A 20,928-nucleotide genomic window follows, 5' to 3' on the forward strand; every position below is an offset into this window, starting at 1 on the left:
TCGTTCTTCATCACTGGGTTCAGGAAAGGCTGTGAGACTGGCCTGATTTTCAAAGAGCTTGGGGGATCTTTGGGGGCTGAAGTCTCAGCAGTAGGGTTTTCTGGCTGCAGATCCTCTTCTAGAGTTTTCTACCAAAACAACACAACTATCTCACTGGCAACACATTCACCACCTAGATCTTCTCCAGTCTCTTGGCCAAAGATGAGGCCATACAGCTAGCGAGATTTACTGTAATGTCTGGCTTTGTAAAGCTTGGAGGATGGGTTTCAAGTCCTGAGTGCTATAGGACTACATCTGTGAAGCCTTCCAGGATGTAAATTACTGTGTTGAACGCTTTCTATTTTTTTAAGAGAAGGGTGAAATCATGACTTTAATCAGTTTGCATTTCTGATTTGCACAGAGAAAAGGTTTTTGTAACTGGCTGAGACTTTTCTTGATGTTCTATACTAGTGGGATTCATGGAGGAGGATCTTCAGGAATTGCTTATAACTTCTCCACGGAAAAACCTCTGGACAATGAGCCTGAGGTTCTTGACAAAGAATGACTGGAAGAATAGTGACATTGTCTTAGGCTCATGGGCTCCTTGTAATGGACCATAAAGAACTTCTAGTTCTGTCTGTCCTGTTAATTTAACTAAGGGAGACGAGGCCCAGAGAGTGGAAGTGACTTACTGAGATCAGGCAGTGAATGGTAGACACAGAACTATAAGGAGATGTAGAGGTTATGTCTAGCTCAGTTTGGTATCCTAATCTCATGTCTACTGCAAAATAGAGATGTTTTTAGAATAATGGACAACCTAGTCCCGGCAGCCATGACAGGCATTCTGTCACCTACCATGTACAGAGTGGCATCCATTGTTTGATCTTCACAACTTCACTTTTCCAGGAATTTTCCCTCCTGCCGAGCCATATGGTTAGGGAGAGAACAGCCATATCTAAGTGTACAGTGCAGGACTGGGTATCTAATGCAAAGGGACCAATGCACTCATTGTTCAGTGATTTTGGAACGATTTGTGAGAGATGGAGACAGAGGGATATACAAACAGAGATCATTCTGTGTGAGAGATAGGAACTCTCACAGGTTTTACACACTGTGTACTGGAAATGAGAAAAGGCTGATCTGTCCAGAAAGATAGAGACGGACAGAGAGAGAGAGTATGAAGCTAACAGCAGAGAGAAGAGAAAAGATACAGGAAGTCATGATGAAGTTCAAGTCCCTGATTTTACTTCACTGTTACTTGTTACATTTCTAACCTTAGGTAGCATAATACGCTTCTCTCTCCTTCCAATAAATTTAGTAGAGTTTCTTCTCTTAATTTCAATCCAAATAATCTTAACTAACTCACCATAGAATTATGACTCTAACTTTTGAAAATCATCTGTGCTTCCCCCAACATTCAAATACCTGTATTTCTCCAATATAGTACCTTTGTCTCAAACTTCTCACATAGAAAGTATGAAAATCCCATAGGTCTAAAGAATAGTAATTGAGATTAGAAGTCCAGTTTTAGTTGGTTAACAAACATGGATTAACCTGCTGCTGGGAAATGTGAAGAATTGTTTTGTTTGAAATAATAGAATGGTACATGATATGGTACCCACATGGATAACAAGCAACCAGTAAATTTTAAGAGATTAATATAAAAGAATTCTACTTGGATAAAATCAACTTTGGGAAGGGCTGAAAGTTTTCCTAAAATAAACAGAGTAGTGATTCTTATACTTTTTAGAGCTTTAGATCACTTGAGAAATCCAACGAAGGCTTTAGATAATCTACCCAGGCAAATGCACATTTGCATGCAGGATGACTTTAGACAGTTCAAAGAGGTCCTTGGATCTGAAAAAGTGATTTTAATAATTTTATATTTCTTCAGATAGATCAACACTCTCTTTGACCACTAAAGACAGGGAAAGGGGGAATTTGTATGAACCTGAATTAGGCTGAACTAAGTAAGTGAGTGAGTACTAACTAACACACTCTATACTGTTTTCGTCCCACTGTGTCAGGAGGAAGTCCACGTCCCGTGATTGGCATGTAAGACTGTTCTCGTTCTCGTTCTTGCCTATCTTCTTTCAATCCCACATATACATCTTTTTCTCCAACCACCTAAAACCAGAAAACACGAAGCCGTTTTGTGCCTTGTGCATGCTGCTCCCTCTGCTGTAAAAGCCCTTCTTGCCACTCAGGCCTTGGATGGTTGGGGTCCTTCTCATCCTTCAAGATTTGACTCATATTTCACTTCTTGTGGGAAGCCTTCTCTTACAGACAAGCTGGCTGAGGGGCGATTCTTTGTGGCCCCTTTATCCACCTCAGCACTTATCGTGGAATGTTGTAATCATTTATTAGAATGACTCTTCTACCAGAGATCTGGAGACTGGCCTGTGAGATAGTCATTTATGTATCCTCAAGGTCTGGTTAGTGACCAGGGCATAGCTGGTTCTCAAGACATGTTTACTGAATGAACAAGTGAATGAATGAGTGAGTTTCTCCGGGATCATAAGAAAGTTGCTTTACCACACCTCTGCTTCAATTCCCCTTTCTAAAAAGTGGGACAATGAATGCTACTTATGCAGGAATGTGACACAAATCAATTACTGCAGAGATGCCATAAAATCCTCAAAACAGAGGCAAAATAAAAGAGCAAGGTGTATTTTTTTATAATCTGATTCACAATAGATGATACTCAAGGAGAAAAGCATTTGCTGTTGTTTCTGGCATGGCAAGAGGCTTGCCAAAATTGACATGATTTTCTAAGACATTTTGAAGTGTGAAGTGCATGAAGAGGCCTCCTGCCATTTTGAGATGAATTATGGTCTAATCTGGGCATTTAAATAAAAACAACGACAGAAAATCTCAGGATGCTTTTCAATTCTGTCTGCATCTTTTCCTGGCTAAGTGCTGGGAATATTAAAATGTAATTTAACTGCTTGCCAGATTTTGTTTGCAAAATCAAAGAGCCCATTACATTTTAAAATGTGGTGTCTGGGGAAAAGGTCGCCCTCAGTCTCTGGAAGCTGAATTTAAGATGTTGAAATAGGGGGCTGGCCCTGTGGCCAAGTGGTTAAGTTCGTGCGCTCCGCTGCAGGTGGCCCAGTGTTTCGTTGGTTCGAATCCTGGGTGCGGACATGGCACTGCTCATCAAACCTTGCTGAGGCAGCATCCCACATGCCACATCTAGAAGGACTCACAAGTAAAATATACAACTATGTACCGGGGGGCTTTGGGGAGAAAAAGGAAAAAAATAAAATCTTAAAAAAAAATGTTGAAATAGGTCTCAGAACCACCCTTTATTTTGATGGCAGTGGGAGGATTGGTCACAGGCTTCAGAACCATTGCACATGCTACAGGTCCAATTTCTTGCGGCAGGTGCCAAGCCCATGACCAGGTTGTGGAGAGAGGTTTCTGCAGCGATATCAGCTAAGGCAGGAACCACCCCACACTTGAAGAGGTTTCTACCTCCCTTCTCTGCCAGAGGAGACTCTCAAAGTCAAAGAGAGTCTGACATCACGGTGGTGGGTGGAAACCAAAAACCAAGAAGGGGGGGTTAGCCCCGTGGCCGAATGGTTAAGTTCACATGCTCTGCTTCAGCAGCCCAGGGCTTCACCAGTTCAGATCCTGGGAATGGATCTCATCAAGCCATGCTGAAGCAGCATCCACATAGCAGAAGCAGAAGGACCTACAACTAGAATATAAAACCATGTACTAGGGGAATTTTGGGAGAAGAAGAACAAAAAATTGGCAACAGATATTAGCTCAGGGCCAATCATTAAAAAAATAAATGAACAACACCAAAAAAAAAAAAAAAAACCAGAAAGGAGGACCCTACCCAGCATCAGAGAATAGAAGGTGAAAGATGAGTGAAGCTCTTCCTCAAGCTCCACATACCCAGGTGCATACCATTTGTTTAGTTGTGTCTTGAGGCATCTCAGGAATGTCAGGCTGCACTGGAGTGGCAGAGGTTCCCTTTCCTCTGTTTCCTGAGAAAGAAAGAAAAAATGGAAGGGTTAAGTTTGGTCTCTTCATTGTAACACTTACAGCCAGGCAAATAAAATGTTGAGGCCCTTCTATGTGTTTGGCACTGTGTTAGGCGATGGGGATATGGAGGTAGATCAGAAAGATCTGGTTCCTGCCCTGATGGAGCTGACAAAGGGGAGGTAGGAGCTAAACAATTACTCAAAATTATTATTTAATTACAAACTACCATAAACACAACAAAAGAAGATGTGAAAATATTTTGTTTTAGGGTAGGGGTGGGAGTGGTGGAGAACCAGAGGAGGCTTCTTGGAGGAAGTGACACTTAAACTGTGGATCCAAAGGGTGAATAGGAATTTCTAGGCAAAGGTGATGGTGGGTGTTCACAAGGAGCAGAGAGTTCCAGATAAGCAGAGACAAGAGCCTGTAGAACTGCCCTGAATCAGGAGGACTTGCACAGTTTGAGGAGTGGGCAGCAGCTTCCTCCCATGGCCCTACCTCTTAACAGAAAACCAGGCATTTCTGCCCCCTCTCTCCACACAGGTGTATGCCTCAAAGATCAGGCAAAACCTCTCTCTTCCACTTTCCCTCTCCTATCAATAGTCAGAGGGTCTGAATGGGATGAGGTTTGAACAGCATCTCTAACCCAGTACCCCCACAATTGGCTTCGGTTGTATTCATAGCATTTATCAATATTTACATTATTTTAAGTGAAGGAAAAGCTTTCTGTTTACTGCAGGTGAAAAAGGTCCAAGTTGCTCCGAGTCATAGAGTTTGAGAGTTAAGGGGATTCTAGAAACAGTATAGAGTATACAGGCAGGAAGATGAACTTTGGTGTCAGCCCTGAATGCTAATCTTGAGTCTTCCCTCTCCCAGCTGCAAGCTTTCAGATCCTAATTTTGCCAGTTGTGAAAGGGGAGAAAACCAGTGATTTACCGTAATGTTGTAGAGATACAAAATTACCTACCTAAAATACTTAACACAGGGAAGATGCTCAGAAAAAGGATTCATTGTTTGTTGTTGTGTCATTATTATCATAACACCTTAGGCAAGTCTAGTTTGCTTAATTGAACACTAATTACGATGGGCCAGGAATTGTCCTGGGCACTGTTCACATGCATCATCCCTGTTAGTATAAGATCTAGATCCTAGACCCTGTCCCAGGCCAGTTTCTCTGCACTTTTAAAAGTTTCTTTAGAAGAAAATACACACTAGTCTCCCTGGTCTCCTTTAAGCTTCCCTTTCTCCCCCCTAACATCTACAAGCGTGGAAACAGGTCATGGTTTGCACATGTAAAAATCATTTGAGAAATCTGAGGCAGAGCTGATGTTTTTTCTTTCTAACACAGTGGGAAGGATCATCTGTGTAGTCTGCCAGTTGAAGGTTTGTACTGGAGAAAATAAGCCAAGCTGGCTTCTAGAGATTTCCAGGTGTTGGAAGGGCCAGGTTTTACAATGCTTCCATGAGTCTGATGGTTACACATCCAGCCCTGCCATCAGCCCACCAATGACTAGAAACTAGTGGTCTTGAGCACTGGCTGCATATTAGACCCCGCTGGGGAGCTTTAAAAATTGCCAATGATTGGGCGTCACACCAGGCCAATTAAATAAGAGACTCAGGGTGAGAACCAAGCTCAGCACCTGTGAAGAATTCCCTCGGTAATCCTAAAGTGACACCAGGGTCGATAACAACTGATTTAAATAAAGGATTCTGGCCTCATTGGGTCCACTGAATGAAGCTTTGTGAGAATATATATATATATCAATATATATATTTGTGAGAATAATATATATCAAAGATCTGTACATGCCAGACATTTCCCACACATTTTCTTACTTGAAGAATAATGCTCTGTGGTAGAAAGCATCTCCATTTGACAGATAAGGTAACAGAGGCAATAAAGGCTTCAGTTCCCTGCTTAAGATTACAGAAGTGGGGTTAGGTCTTGGATTCTAACTCATTCATTCATTCAACAAACATTTGTTTAATGCTTACTACATGCTGGGCACTGTTTTAGGCACCACGATACAACAATGAGCAAGAGAGAATCTTCTCAGGGAGAGTGCGTTCCAGTGGTGAGGGCAAAGAGAGACATAAAATAATGTCAAATAGTGATAAATGCTATAAACACAACCAAAGCCAATTATGGGGGTAGATAGAAATGCAGTTGCTATTTTTGATAGGGAACTCACCAAAGGCCTCTCTGAAGTGACATTTAAATAGAGCCGTGAATAGAAAAACAAGGGAGAAAGCCAAGCAAATGTCTGAGGAAAGAGCATTCCAGGATAAAGCTCTGGGGAGAGCAAAGGCCTCAAGGGCGGGGTGTTTGGTGCATTCAAGCAACAGCTGAGAAGAGAGCCGAGCTAACCCAGGAGGAAAAGGGAAGAGAAGTGGGTCAAGTGTCATGCCATGTGATTTGAGTTGATTTTTTTTTTTTTTTGGCTTCCAGCATTTGTTCCTCCTCTGGTGATTACCCACTTCTACTGTTAGCAACTATATTTTGCTTTGTGGAGACCACTCCTCCCCCATCCCAGTGCTGTGGTTTGGTAGTATTAACCCCCAATTCCAACTCTAAACCTGGTCTCTGCTTAGTTGAAGACTAACGTGGTATCTCAATCACGATCTTGGTTCAAAGATGGGCATAAGACTCAATCTGAGCCTCAGAGGTGAGAGGAGACATCTGCTATAATTTCTTAGCTAGTAATGTTCTCTCCTTCCTAGAAGGACCTACCAAAAGAGGGAGCTGTACAGATATGATGACATAGCTGCCATGGCTATTTTGCTATTGCAGAGGAGTGCCCACCTGGAGAAGTTGGAGGACTACCACGTAGAGCCTAGAGATTATGCCAACACCAAGTAAAGCAGAACAGAGAGCCAGAATGAAAGCAGATCCTTGATTTTGACACCTGAATGGTTAGATCAACCCACACCTGTAAGGCTTGCTGCTGCCAGACTTTGCACTTACATAAAACAAAATCTCTTCATTGTCTATACCCACTGAGTTGGGTTTTCTGTCCCTTTGTATAAGTAGTTGTAAGTAAGAATTACTATAGCTATTTTTTTCCTTGATAAAAGGGAAGGCAAACTCTTAGCCATTTTTCTGCCAAATCTTGAGTTACAGGTCTTCAAGCAATGTTTGAGGGGATCAATGAGCCTCTGAGGCTACCTTCATTCCCTCCTAATTATCCCCCATCAGCAGCCATGCTATAGCCCTGCTCCATGATTGCTGCTTCTTCCTCTCCCTCACTCACAGGCCCCACAATGAAGAGATGCAAAGTTGGGCCCACACTTCCTTATTGTGAAATACCCCTTTAGACCTTAGACCATACCATGTTTGGTGGGCTCTAAATGTTTTGTATTTGTCTTCATGAGAATCCATAGCATTTCTTGGATCTGTGGCTTGAAGTCTTCTATCACTTTTGGAAATTTCTCAGACATAATTGTTTCAGATATTGCTTTAGCTCCGTTCTCTTCCTCCTGTCCTTCTGAAACATTGATTACATGTGTACTGGGTATTGTCAGCATTTCCTATATGTCTCATATACACTTCTTTTTGTATATTTCATTCTCTTTTTTCATTCATGCTTATTATTTTAAGTCTCCAAGTTTGTGGTAATTTGCTACAGCAGCCTTAGGAAATGAATACCCTCATTCTCAGTCGTCCAATCCTGGCATAACCAACCCACAATCCCCTGTTGTAAATTCCCTCTGTTTGAAATACCTGGTAATGTTTCTCTTTCTCCACTGAAACACAAAATGATATACCACCCCCCCACTCTAAACTCTCAGAACCTTGTATTTTGATCCCAAGGGGAATTAGTGAACAGTTCATGTGTAGTTGACACCAATGCATATTTTTTCACCTGTCATACTTAAAACTTGCTAAATGCTAAATATTTTGTGCAATTCATCCTTATCATTTCACTTAATATTACATCTTGGAAATCTTCCTGTATTGGGCCAACCATGTTATTTTACAGCTGAATACTTTTATCAATTGAATATACTGTAATTCAATTAAATGGTCCCTGAAGGATCGTTTTGCTGTTTTCATTTTTAAAAACACTTACCAAAAAAAATTCCTGCACTAAACTTATATGTAAATCTGAGAGGATTTTTTGTGAGATATCAGTAACATAAGTCCCTAGCTTTGGGATTCCTAGATCCAAGGGACTATGTGACTGAAATTCTAATGCATAATACCAACTCTAACTTCTTCTATAAGTGTACCTATCAAAGGGCTATCACCAGAGAATGCTTCATGATATAATAATATTTGGAGAAGTATGCCTTTTATGATCCAACTGGCCTAAAAGAACAGCCATCAAGGCAATCATCACTCCTAGTGTTTCTTCACTGGTGAGGCGTCTACATTTCTGGGAGTAATGAGATGAAACACAACAAAGAAACCACTGAAGCTAAGCAGCATAGTCAACAATAGTTCTGGGAAATGGGAGTGATCTCAAGGAACAAAATAACTGAACTCACCTGTAGGCAAGTCAGAGGAAGCTCTGCTCAATTACTCAAGAAAACTCTGTCATCTGTGCAAGGAAAGGAGCCATAAGATGGGTGAACCATATCATTGCACTGAAAGAATGTGCAATAAAGCTGGAAATTAAATTGATACTGAAGGAGCTTTTTGATACTTGTATCATTCAGGGTGCATGCAGGAAACAGAAACTACTTTAAGTATCTCCACTAGAAAGGGCTTTACTATAGGAAATTAGACGTCCACAGAATTATTGCAAGGGCTAGTAGAATGGAGTTTGGTGTCTGCTGCTAGACTCAGGCTCAGGGTCAGGCCTCAGCAGATGTAGTCCAGGGATGGGGGAACTGCAGGAAATTCTGGCTGATGTCTCCGTGCCCCTGACCATGAGGTTGGTGAGTAGGCAGTGCAAAGTGCCTTTTGGCCACTGGAAAAACTGATGCCTGCCAGGGCCTGGAGTTGCTACTAATGCAGGAAAATAAATATACGAAATGTCCCTGCTGCCCTTCACTACCCCTTCTGCCTTTCAAATCTCATGCAACTGCATTACATTGATGGAACTTAAATCAATTCTAGAACCGTGGCATCAAGGGAGTTTTGGAAACGTTCTTTTTAGCCCTCTCAAATATGGGAAGTACTGCAACACAAGAAAGAATGTACAAGGGGATGGAAATGGGTGTTGAGTGTAAATAGATGACATTTGGTGAAGTCCCCAAGCAGGAATTTCATTGAGCAATACTTGTGCATGTGACAATCAGGGAGTCACGTAATGCTTATGAGTACTTTAGGAATGCTTTGTTAGTGAAAATCACTTATACTTGCTTGTCCAGTATCCTTCCTCCATTTGTATATAAATACATTCTTCTCTGGGATCACGGACTACTGTCAATCTCCCATCCCCTCCCTTAGCCTATGCTGTGGCCACCTTGTTTAATTAACTCTATCACTTTCTCCACCCATCCTTCCCTCCCTTCTTCCCTTCCCCCCCACTCTCTATCTCTGTCTCTGTATCTCTCATTATTTTTTGGTTCTGGTTCTTCCTGAAGTTCTATTTTCCCTCAATTTTATATGTCATTCCATAGCCTTTAAAGATATTTCTTTTGCTTATGTTAACAAAAGGCAGTTTCTGTTTCTAGCAACCAGATAGCCACTGGTAAGAATTTCTATCTCCTTCTTACCTATCAAAAGTCAAGCAAGGGGGCCAGCCCCGTGGCTGAGTGGTTAGGTTAGCGTGCTCTGCTGCAAGTGGCCCAGTGTTTCATCAGTTCGGATCCTGGGCGCGGACATGGCGCCGCTCATCCAGCCACATTGAGGCGGCATCCCACATGCCACAACTGGAAGGACCCACAACTAAGAATATACAACTATGTACCGGGGGGCTTTGGGGAGAAAAAGGAAAAAATAAAATCTTTAAAAAAAAACAGTCAAGCAAGTTGTGAGATATATGTCCTGGGTTTTGCAGAGGAGTTCTAATGGCATATGATCTTATTCTCTTCAAATAAAAATGATTGTTAGATTTTTAACTAGTTTGCTTTGTTTATACCTCATAAAACTTTTCCAAAAATGATACCATAAATCAGAAAATATGGCGTCCTGAGCTTCATGTCACTTTGGACATATGAATAGGTAAGGCATAGGTATGCAGGGCCACAAGCTAGACAGCTGATGACCGTATCAGCTGCTGAAGGCCCAGGCAGGGAAGAGAAATTTGATGAAGCAGCACTCTCAAGAAACATTAATAATCCAATGAAGATCTGATATTAGCCCGAATCTGGAAATGAGCTATAGTAGAAGTAGCTCCTGCCTTCTACACTTTCTGTAATTTCTTTCCAGGCCTTCTTAGGAGAGACAGGCTTATGCCTATGACATCTTCTGATCCTCTGAGAAATGACAATAATGCAACAACAAAGTCCCAGATCCATTGATATTTCCACATTCATAACATTTATTTTTCAGAGCTGCTAGGAGTTACCAAATATGAGATAAAGCCTCTGGACAAAATGGCACCAGAAAACCTCTTTGCCCTTCCTGATTATGTGCTGATAGTAGGGGACCTGTGGATGGCCACTTTCTCACTGTGCTAACATGTTCTTCCCTCTGTGTGAGCGCATTCCTGATGTCTCCCTGTGATTCCAAATTTCCTCCTCTTACAAGAACCCCAGTCAGACAGGATTAGGGCTCCACCTTAATGGCCTCATGTAACTTAATCACCACTTTAAAGTCCTTGTCTCCAAATACAATCACCTTCCGAGGTGCTAAGTGTTAGGTCTTCAACATATGAATTTTGGGAGGATACAATTAAGCCCATAATGGTAACAAGGATTCAAAGAAGCCCAACTTTTGGTACAACTTACTTAAGGTCTCTGAACCTCAGTTTATTCATCTGTGAAGTGGGTATAGAACAACACAACTCCTGGGGCTATTGGGAGTATGAAAAGGGATGAGCCGTGTAGAATGTCTAGCCTGTGCCTGGGACATGTGAAGTGTGTGTGCATTAAAGCCTTATGCCCCTGAGTCAGGCAGTCATTTTGGTTACCGTTTAACTCAGCTGCTGGGATGCTCATTCAACAGCACCATCTTCCTCTGATTTTACCTTCTTGATCATGAAGCCTAAGTTGTTACCCAAAGCCAGTGCATTTCAGAGCCAGGATTTCCATCTAGGCCTGTGTGATTCCAGGCTCATGCTGCCTTTCTGCATGGATGGGGGCTGAAGGGGTAGGGGAGGTGCTAAACTGGCGAGGAGAAGTTACCTGCAGGCCCTGAGCTTCTTTGGATACAACCTGCCCCTAGAACTTAAAAGTCTCCCCATATTTGCATCTGTATCCCACACCTCTACTGGGTCCTAGAGGAGAGGGCAGTAGATACTGAGCTTCTCAAATCCAGGACTGTTTTCAGTACCAAGCCAAGGGTGGAGTCAGCTCTGGAACTCAGCAGTGTGCCTAAAGCCCCTGTGCCTCACCACCATCGTACAAGCTTCTGAGTTTCATAGGACTTGCAGGAGCACAGGTATAGAGTATCAAGAGCCAAGACTCCGAACACAAAGAGCCTGCATTTTACTCAGCCTTATCGATGAATTCATTTATCAGTTACATATTGGTTTTAGCCTCTCTCTGGTGCCTCAGTTTCCTCATTTGAAAGAAATAATACCTACCTCATGGGGGAATTGCAAGGATTCAAAGAGTTAACATTTAGAAAGCACTTAGAAGATTGCTTGGAATATAGGAAGCACTATATAATTGTTAGCTATTAATAATAAAAATAACGTTATTAGCAATATTATTATACTTACTCCATATGAATTCTCACCCCATACGAATTGTGGGCTTCTGGAGGAGAAGGTTAGCATGCCTGAGGCAAAGTCATCCGTTCCGTTCGAAGCCAGGGAACAAGCGGGTAAGGAAGATGACCCAGGATCGGACATCCGCAGACCTGGTGGACAGGCTGTGCCAGAGACCGAGGCAGGGTGGAATCCCAATGATCCTGGGGATGGAGGAAAGGGAGGATATTTTCGGGGTCTGCTTCTGAAAGCCATGAAAAGAGTAAGCTGGCCACCCATTAAATGGCCTAAATTCAGACAGGTCCAATAGGGCCCTGGGGAAAACCACATTGCCCCGCCCCACCCACCCCAACGACCCCCCCAACCCTCCCTCCCCCCTGCCCCCGCCCCGCCACACACATGCACTTTGTTCCAGAGGCCGCAGGACTGCCTCAGGCGATACACAAACTGGGACCTGGAGGCCCGGGGCAGTACAGTGATCCTGAATCCGTGTTTCAGATCTCAGAAGTGCTCCAGACACCCGTGGGAAACTCCAAAAGTTGGCGATCGGTCCTGCTACCAGTCCTGCACAGCTACGAGTGGCTGCACGGAGGGTGCTCCATAACCGGCTTGAAGCTGAGGATGCAAAGGAAGACAAGAAGATGAAAAGGCAGGCCGCCCTGCTCGCTGTGGCCCGCCAGTCTCCTCAAGGTATCCTGAGGGAGAGGGGGCATATGCCATGGGTGAGTAACCCCGGCCCCCACCAAGGGGCCAGGAGGCCACCCACAATGTCGGGGGCTAATCGGTGTGCGGACTGCCAAGAGGAAGGGCGTTGGTGGCAGGATTGTCCGAACCGTCCCCAGGGAGGGAAGGGATCGAAGAAGACCGAGCCGTGGCAGTTTCCCTTGACCACAGATGAGCTAAGTATGTTCAGCTTCTTGACCAGTAAGTGATATGATGTGTCTAAAGGGATGGCTCTGTTTTTTCTTCTTTGGATTCTTTACATTGGATGCATGGCTATCAGCCTCTCTGATAAACTATGGCGACAAGAAACGGACGCTTTTGAATGGGGCAAGCTGGACACCGTGGTGAAAGTTTAGCCCCCATGCTTCAAAGCAGTAGCTGCCACCTGCTTGTTAATCAAGAAAGCAAAAAAATTGGCTATAGACCTACCTATGAGGGTTTGGACTCTTACATCAATTCTCTAGTCTCCCAGTGACTGATGAGGCCTCTGGCTATCCCAAAATAGAATACTGCACTATCAAGATATGATGCTAGATTCCCTTCAGATTTCTTTAAAATCCTGTCATATCTTAAACTCTGCTGCCCTTTTACTTGATTCCAATGGGTCTTTAAGCCATGCTTGCCAAGAAGTGACCTCCAGCCACAGAGGTCTCCAGAGTGAATCATGGACGTTAAACATGGGCCAGAGATGCTTAAACTGTTAGAAGTGGTACAGGTCCCCCAGAAAGTAGCTGGGATACATGGTAAAGCCCTTCAAAGGACATAACGTGGCAGCTGCAGCTGCAAAAATGGCCACTCCATCAGGAGAGCTTCTCTAGTTACCATTAATTTCCACACTGCCCTCATGTGAACTGACACCTTCTGTGAACTTACTACAGATGAAGTGAGGGAAGCTACTACACAGCATTATCAGTGGTCCCCAATAGTCAAGGGCTGGAAGACAAACAAATGAGGGAAGGTTTATGTCCCCAAATAGCTTTAGTGTGCTCATGCCAACTTAACTCGCAAGGATTCAAACCACTTTGATTTTGGTAACACCGTGACCTCACAGAGACCACCTCTGACCTCATAGAGGCCCCTTCTGCCCTCACTGACAGACAGAGATCTCAGCTGACCTAACAGAGACATCCCCTGACACTTTAGACACTCCCCTTGACCACACAGAGACATCCCATGCCCACACAGAGACTTGTCTGACCACCCAGAGACCTCCACTGACCTCATAGTGAACCCCTCTTCCCTCAAAGTGAGGTCTCCTGATTTCACAGAGAACTCCCTGAACACACAAAGAACTCCCATGACCTCCAAGAAACCTCTAGTGACATTATAGAGACCCCCCTCTGACCTCACCGAGACCTGATATCACAGAGGCCAACCATTACCTCAACAAGATCCCCTACAACACAGTGAGAACTCCACTAATTTCATGGAAACCTCAAGTGACTCTCACCAGATCTAGGATCTCAGGGAAATGAAGAGAGGATGGTGGGTGCACCCGCCCCTCCCCAACTGACTGACAAATCCCATGGGTCTTATTGACTGTTAGCACTCTGGAAGCCCCACTCCATGGAGGGAAAACCCTTCTTTCTATCTACGCATGCACAGCAAAGGTGACTGGCCTCAGAAAGGCCCTTGGGCTTGCTGAGGGACAGGTCCTTGTGGCACTGAAAGTGTGGGGGAGCCCACTGGTGGTGGCCGGGTGCAGCTGCTGGTGAACTGGGATTCCCAACTTCTACAACTGTGTCTCACATCCCCTTCTCCCCTTCTGCTCAGGTCCCACTCCCATCCTTTGAAAATAGCTTTCTGCCCCTCTTTGCCCATCAGGAGCCAGGGGGCAGGGCAAGGCTATCCCTCCTGCATGCTGATCATCCGGGGCCTCCTTTATTGTTTGACAGAACAAGGCCTCCCATCAGGAAGGAACTTTTCAACACAGGGAGCAGTAAATGTTTGACAAGTCAACAGGGCTCAGGAATGCTAGCCAAAGGAGTTTGGCCACACTAGGCATGCCACGCCCCCTGCGGAAATAGTGGGGAAATTGGCAGGCCTGCCCTTCCAGGGGCAGGCACCTCCCTTCACTCTGGAGTCACTAAAGCCATGCCCTCCTGCTGCCCAGAGCTCTACTCTTGAGAGAAATCCATGACTAAGGTCCAAGGCAGGCCTTCCCCTGGCCATCTCCCTGGGTGCACTGTGGCAGGGCACAGGGAGAGGTGTATCCTCTGGAGGAGCCTGCTTTGTCTGAAGGAGGCCAGCCATTCCAGCTTCCTGGGATGAGTCTCTGTCTGGGGTCTAGGATGGGGAAAAGGGCCCTGAGACCTGAAAGTACCCTGGCAGTTGTCATCAGCCTGGTTGGAGCAGGAGGCTGCCAGGCAGCTAGTGTGCCCAAACTGTGTCTCAGCCCCTCCACATTCTGGCACCCCCCAGCCCAGGCCGGGCTCCCGAGGGAGGATGATGAACTTGGCAGCAGCCGGTGCAAGGGCACCAGCAGTGGGGGTGGTGTCCCACAGCCTCCTGGGATGCATTGGGTGGGGTGGCGCCCCCTGTGGTGTGGCATGTGGAGTGGGCTGACTCTGGTCACCTCTGGGGCAGGGATCCACCTCAGCTCAACAGAGGCAAATACAACAAATGACACTTGGAGAGGAGGTCAGGGATCTTCATGCCCCTGCCTCAGGGTAATTCCTCTTGCCCAACGACTCCTATCAGACCCAATCCCAACATACCCAGGTCCAGATTTGAGACCACAGTGGTGAACTTGGAACCTACTTCTTACTTCCCTGTCCAGCCTACTGTGGTGGTGTTCTTGGTGGTTGGGGAAATGGGCACTGGCGGTGGCTGCAGTGGTAAAGGCCATGGTGGCAGCTGCTTCCCAGACATCTGGCATCTTGGGGACCCGAGGAGTGCATCATTGGTGTACCCACACCCTCCCCAGCCCCCCATCTCTCCCATCTGTCCTAGTGACTCTCACCACTCCAGGAGCCCTGCTTTCCTCACTTACAGCCATCTCTTTGACTGCACTTGTTTAAATTACATGACCTTGAAACCTCCCTCCATAAGCTATTCAGATCAAAATCCTCCCTGGAACCTTCTGAGTTGGCTGAGAACAGTTCAGCAAAGTCCACAACATTCTCCAAAGTTAGAGGCAAGATTTTCATCTTGAACTTCCTGGACACACCCCTGGGCTCCTAAGCAGGCTTCATCTGACCTTAATTATGGATTTCAGGCCATCCCCTTCTGTCTTTTTGAATCTGGTCTGCCTACCAGTATTTCATGTTCTGGAGAATATCTTGGGTATTTTCCAGGTGAAACTTCAGTGTTTCCTCATGGCTTTGCTGCCTCAGTTGGTCCAACAGCTTACAGAGGTGGGCCTCCTGGGCCCACGTGACTTCACATATGTTAAGTCACTGTGAACCTGTGAGTGAAAACATCTCACACTAGTTCTGTTCAATGGGTTCTTCCCCAATGTGAGATTTCTGCTTATTGGAGGAGCTAAGAGGCACTTAAAAGACTGCCCACAGACGTTCATTTGTTCTTTTCTCTATGTATGAATTCTAGGCTAATCAGTCAGTCATAGTTCCTGGTTAAAAACCTTCCTCATGTAAGTTACATATGCACGGTGTGTTACTCTCTTGCATGCATTGAGATTTCTTCTTCTTTTGTTTTTTGTTTTTTTGAGGAAGATTAGCCCTGAGCTAACATCTGCTGCCAATCCTCTTTTTGCTAAGGAAGACTGGCCTTGAGCTAACATCTGTGTCCATCTTCCTCTACTTTATATGTGGGACGTCTGCCATAGAATGGCCTGCCAAGTGGTCCCATGTCTGCACTGGGGATCCAAACTCGTGAAGCCTGGGCCACTGAAGTGGAACGTGTGAACTTAACTGTTGTGCCACTGGACCAGCCCAGAGATTTCCTCTTTATAACACCTCAACTGTACAGTTGGTTAATTTTGTAACTTCATTGTGTTTCATAGACTAGGTATTTGAGCCGTGTTTATACAATTGTCCTTTTATAAGAACTCAGGTTGTAGCTCTGAGCTCAGGTCAATATCTTTCCTAAATTAAAATTATGCAAAACTTTCTGCTGGGATGGCACTTACTCCCAACTCAAATTATAGTCCCGTTATTGTGCTTTACTAGTAATCATCCCATTCCCAGGCCTCTAATGTAGGGGACCAGGGTTCAACCCAAGAAACTTACCATCACTGTGCAGTTAGATGGATCCTTCCTGCAGATATCTGGTATAGGTACCATTTCTTGGTTTTAAAGGTTACTTCTCCTGCCTAAAGTCAATTAAAAAATAAATTTCTCAAGAGGCATTAGGGAACCAAAGTGTTGTACAGCATGCAAGGCAAATATTGACCCTTACACAGGGCAAGAATGTGAAATGGAGCAATGCACTAGTGTCTAGAAACATGTTTTAGGGCACTGTCAATTACAAAATGTTTTCAAGATTGAAGAGAAAACTAAGACGGATTTTGGTAAGGTTATGAGAGAAGAAATCATCAAGGGGAAGGGATGAGGGCAAAGTTCACAATATGAAACTTTCAATCCAAAGAGGACATAAACTATGAATAAAAGACATTGATAAATGCTAGGAATAATGACAACATTGAGAATTTTTCCCCACTGGATTCCCATACTTTCCTGAAAAGACCATGGACTTAAGGAAATCTGCAGTTGGCATTACCAAGGTCCTGATCCCTCACTGACTAGGCTTTTCCTCATAGTGAACACACATGCCTGGAGCTTACCCAGCCTCAGGCCTTGTGGGAATCCCCTTTCTTCCCTCCACAACTCCTCTCCTTGCTCCAATGGGAAATTGTGTCTTATTTGCAGAGCTGCCACCCTGTTCATGGGGAAAAGCCACTTGAATTTTGAACTGTGTTTTAAGAACCATACATATTCCTCAAGTAAAGGACAGGATCTCAATGAACAACTAAGTGAGCATTGAAGAAAACCTTGTAAGTCCTTGAGCAGAGCAGGAGGAACACCGTGACACCAAGCCAAAAGCATTGAGGAACTCGTGGATGTGCACGAGCAAGCTCACAGAGTAAAGATTCCCAGTGTTTTCAACAAATGAGGAATTAAATGTTTCTAGTTAATCCAGAATAACCTAAATTTATGTTGCCTGGTGTTTTTTTCTACTGTGGCCTCAAACTTTGGGCTTACTGCTTAGAACAGAATAATTACTTAGGAACTGTTTAATCTTATTTTTTAGTTATTAAAAAAAATCCATTGAGTTTTCAGCACTGTTCTGGGTGCTGGCAATAGAGCAGCAACAAAGACATAAAATTGTGGTCAAGAAGACTATATTCTAGTGAAGGGGCAAACTACATGTCATTAAATCAATAAACAGAATTACCTTCTCGTAGTTGTGTTATGAAAGAATAAAAATGAGAGCTGAGGGGAGCATGATATGTGGAAACTTCTCTGGATACTTGTTGAGTAAATAAATCCTTATTGACAGACTCAACAACAGAGAGAAGATGAATGATGTTCTCCAGCATCACATCTCTGTATAGCTTTTGCCAGGATGCGCCCACCAAGGCCTATTCTTCCTGGGTGAAGCCCAGAACCACATCCATGAAGGTCGCTGATTCCTAAAACATTGTGGACATTCTGGTTCAGACAGGGACATCTCTACCAGAGTCCAGGGGCAGAAAGTTGACATGATAGAGTTGGGGAAATGAGGCTGTAGGTATAGAAAGCTCAAGTCCTCTTTGGGGTTCTAGCCAAACGCTTCCCTGTGCTGATCTGGCATGTGTTATTCTTGCATAACCGCAAACGTATATACAGTCTGTACACAGCCTTAATACATACTAGCTTCATTATTAAGGAATATCACATGATGTGCAATGTGAAATAAACTGGACATTTCCCAAAAATATGGTAAATCTCATTTACAGACTGGCGCGTTTAATACAGTTTATTGGTTGTCAACTTAAGAATACATAACTAGATTCTCCTCACCAATTTAAAGTGAATCACAGACTCATCACATAGCAGGCAATATCAATTGCCTGTGACATATAACTGTGATTATGTGTAAACATTTCCCCTATAGGAACCTTACCTTTCTCCTTTGTGAAATGGTTTAACAACCTCTTACAAATGTTGACCGATCCAATGAGCTAATTTGCAAAGCACTTCTTTTGCATCAAACACTCAATACACATAAGTAATAAGTATGTTATTTGAATGAAGCCATGCTGACCATTCTGCAGAATGGAACAGATTTAGAGAACACGGATCGGCAGGTGCAGCCTCTGTCTCTTATCTGTACACATTCCCTGTGTTCACTACAAGGTAGAAGGACAGATGGTCCAGAAACACAACCCAACGTTCCCTGATACTTCTATACAGAAGGATGGCCCTAGCCTGCCCCACCTACAGTGAGGTTTCCATTGTCAATTTTCTCTGGGACCTCCAAGCATCTGTTATCATTTAGTTTAGTCCTATGCATCTGATAACAGGTAACAGAAGCCTCTCAATTGTATATGGTCACTCCAGGAGACCCCAAATGGCCACAGAACCCTCCACCCCATCCCCCACCCTGCCCCTCATCCCCTGCCTGCTGAGCTGTGCTCACCCCACCCCAGCTCTGACCCCCTCAAAGTGAGTCCGACCCACCTGAAGAGTCCACAGCCGCCCCATAGAGACAGCAGGCGAGCCTGAGACGAAGTCTGAGAAGTCTGAGCGTGACAGTGGTGCCTGCCATAAGACTTGGACGCCTGTGGCGTCAGGAACGCCCCCTTCACGCCTCACCCAGGCTGAAAGCCCCACCCCAAAGATTCAGGGCAAGCGCAAATTGCAGCAGCAGGCCCACTGCTCCATGGCCTGAGGGCTGAAAGGAGTCGCAGTCACTCCTGCTTACAGCTCTTAGGAAAGCACCGATGTATCCACCCTTTCCTCCATCATGCCCGTCGCCACGCATATCACGCTCTGCGCTCCTTCACAGCCCTCCCCTCACGCCCCTCCCCACGCCCACCACGCTCTGCGCTCCTTCACGGCCCTCCCCTTCCTCCTTCATGACCCTCCCCTTCCTCCTGGCGTCCTCCACACTCTGACCCTGCAGCCATGCTGCCGGGCTAAAGCGGGTTTAATTAATGGCGCCTGAGGCCAGCTCCTGAGGGCTCCTGAGGCAGCTTGAAACCCAGCAAAAGCTCCCTGGCTGATAAAAGTTCAGTGGCTAAAATGGAAATACTGGGACCCGGGTAGGTGGAACTTGCATTTTCAAAGCCACCTTTCCCTCCATCCCCTCCATCTGGTCGGGCTGCTGGAACCCTCACAGTGGAGAACTCCCGGCTGAGGGGTCTACACTTTGGTCATGCCTCATAGAAGAACAGCCCCAGCCATAGTATTAAAAGGAGGAAACATCACAGCGGACAGCTCTAATTCCTGCACTATAGACAGGAAACGCAGAAGCCCAGTAAGTGACCCCCTAAGCCCCTTCTCTGAGGCCCCACTCAGTGGGTCCACAGGACCTCCTTACCCACCATGGGCCTCTTGGCCTAGTTAACACAGGCAACAGGACCAGAAGTTCCCAGTGTTTTTTCCCAAAATGTTAGTGTGGTTTTATCTAGGTCACTGTATTTTGGGGTCTCTTTGTTAGAACAGCTTAACCTACACCTTAGCTAATATACCCTTCCCCAGGTCATCTGACTGATAAATCAGATGGAAATCTTCATGGTTACACAACATTGACCGTGTTCCAGATGCTTGTCACTTTCAATTTCACTGTTAGGTAGTACTTATTAGAAGTTTTTGGGTGAAAAGTAAAATTCACAGAGCCCAGCGTATGAAGAGTGTGCTGTTAAATGATTCCTCCAGAATCTCCAGATGTTCTTTTTGGATTAAGACAGGCCATCAGAGAATTGCACACCTGGGCTGTCTTGATCTGGTTCCTTGGAGAATTGCTCTGTGGATCTGAGCCTTGGCCCCGCGCCATCGGCCCACACTGAGGAGTGCCGCAAACAACCCCGTGAGCCCCACTGCTTCCTTGCCTGGAGGATGTGATTGAGGATGTGGTTTTCTGCCCTTTGTGTGGACCCAAGAAAGAAGTTTCTTTCAGACCTTGTACCAGGAATAATCGTGCTTCTCCTGAGCAACTGGCTTGTTTTGTTTTTGTGAACACTCTAAATTGTGTAACTGTCTGTGTCTTTCAAAGCCATCTAAAATCCTTTGGGAACAAGACAGGGTATAAAATAAAGCTATTCAGAGTTTAGACCAAGCTCCCTATTTAATGCATTATATTCCTTTTGGAAAAGTCGCTTCATTTGGCTGACTTTCTTTGCTCGTAAGTTAGAGATAATGAGTTCTTCCTGTGAACAGAGTGTAAATTAATATTTTTAAAGCACTCAGAGTTCCCTCAATGCAAGTTATTATGGAAACTAACACTAATATTTAATTTCTTTACATCTCTGCTATTTTGTAATTCCCTCTCTTTTTATGTCATTCCTGAACTTTGCTTGCTCATT

At 44.7% G+C, this 20,928-nt stretch overlaps 2 long non-coding RNA genes across 3 annotated transcripts; one reads left to right on the forward strand and one right to left on the reverse strand.

Annotated features, from left to right (window-relative positions):
* Positions 1 to 1,200: 1,200 nt before the first annotated feature.
* On the reverse strand, positions 1,201 to 19,424 carry LOC139074353 (uncharacterized). Its single transcript, XR_011523875.1, has 6 exons — positions 19,082 to 19,424; positions 16,649 to 16,731; positions 12,141 to 12,350; positions 11,748 to 11,938; positions 3,898 to 3,977; positions 1,201 to 2,106 (listed from the first exon to the last, which is right to left on the reverse strand). It is a non-coding gene; the product is annotated as an uncharacterized lncRNA (long non-coding RNA).
* On the forward strand, positions 3,091 to 18,334 carry LOC139074352 (uncharacterized). Of its 2 annotated transcripts, none has more exons than XR_011523873.1 (3): positions 3,091 to 3,190; positions 12,234 to 12,425; positions 16,133 to 18,334. It is a non-coding gene; the product is annotated as an uncharacterized lncRNA (long non-coding RNA). The 2 variants fall into 2 exon arrangements; XR_011523874.1 differs by having other exon boundaries at positions 3,092 to 3,190; positions 16,129 to 18,334.
* Positions 19,425 to 20,928: the final 1,504 nt, after the last annotated feature.

This window comes from Equus przewalskii, chromosome 11 (assembly GCF_037783145.1).
Source record: "Equus przewalskii isolate Varuska chromosome 11, EquPr2, whole genome shotgun sequence".
NCBI classification, from domain to species: domain Eukaryota; kingdom Metazoa; phylum Chordata; class Mammalia; order Perissodactyla; family Equidae; genus Equus; species Equus przewalskii.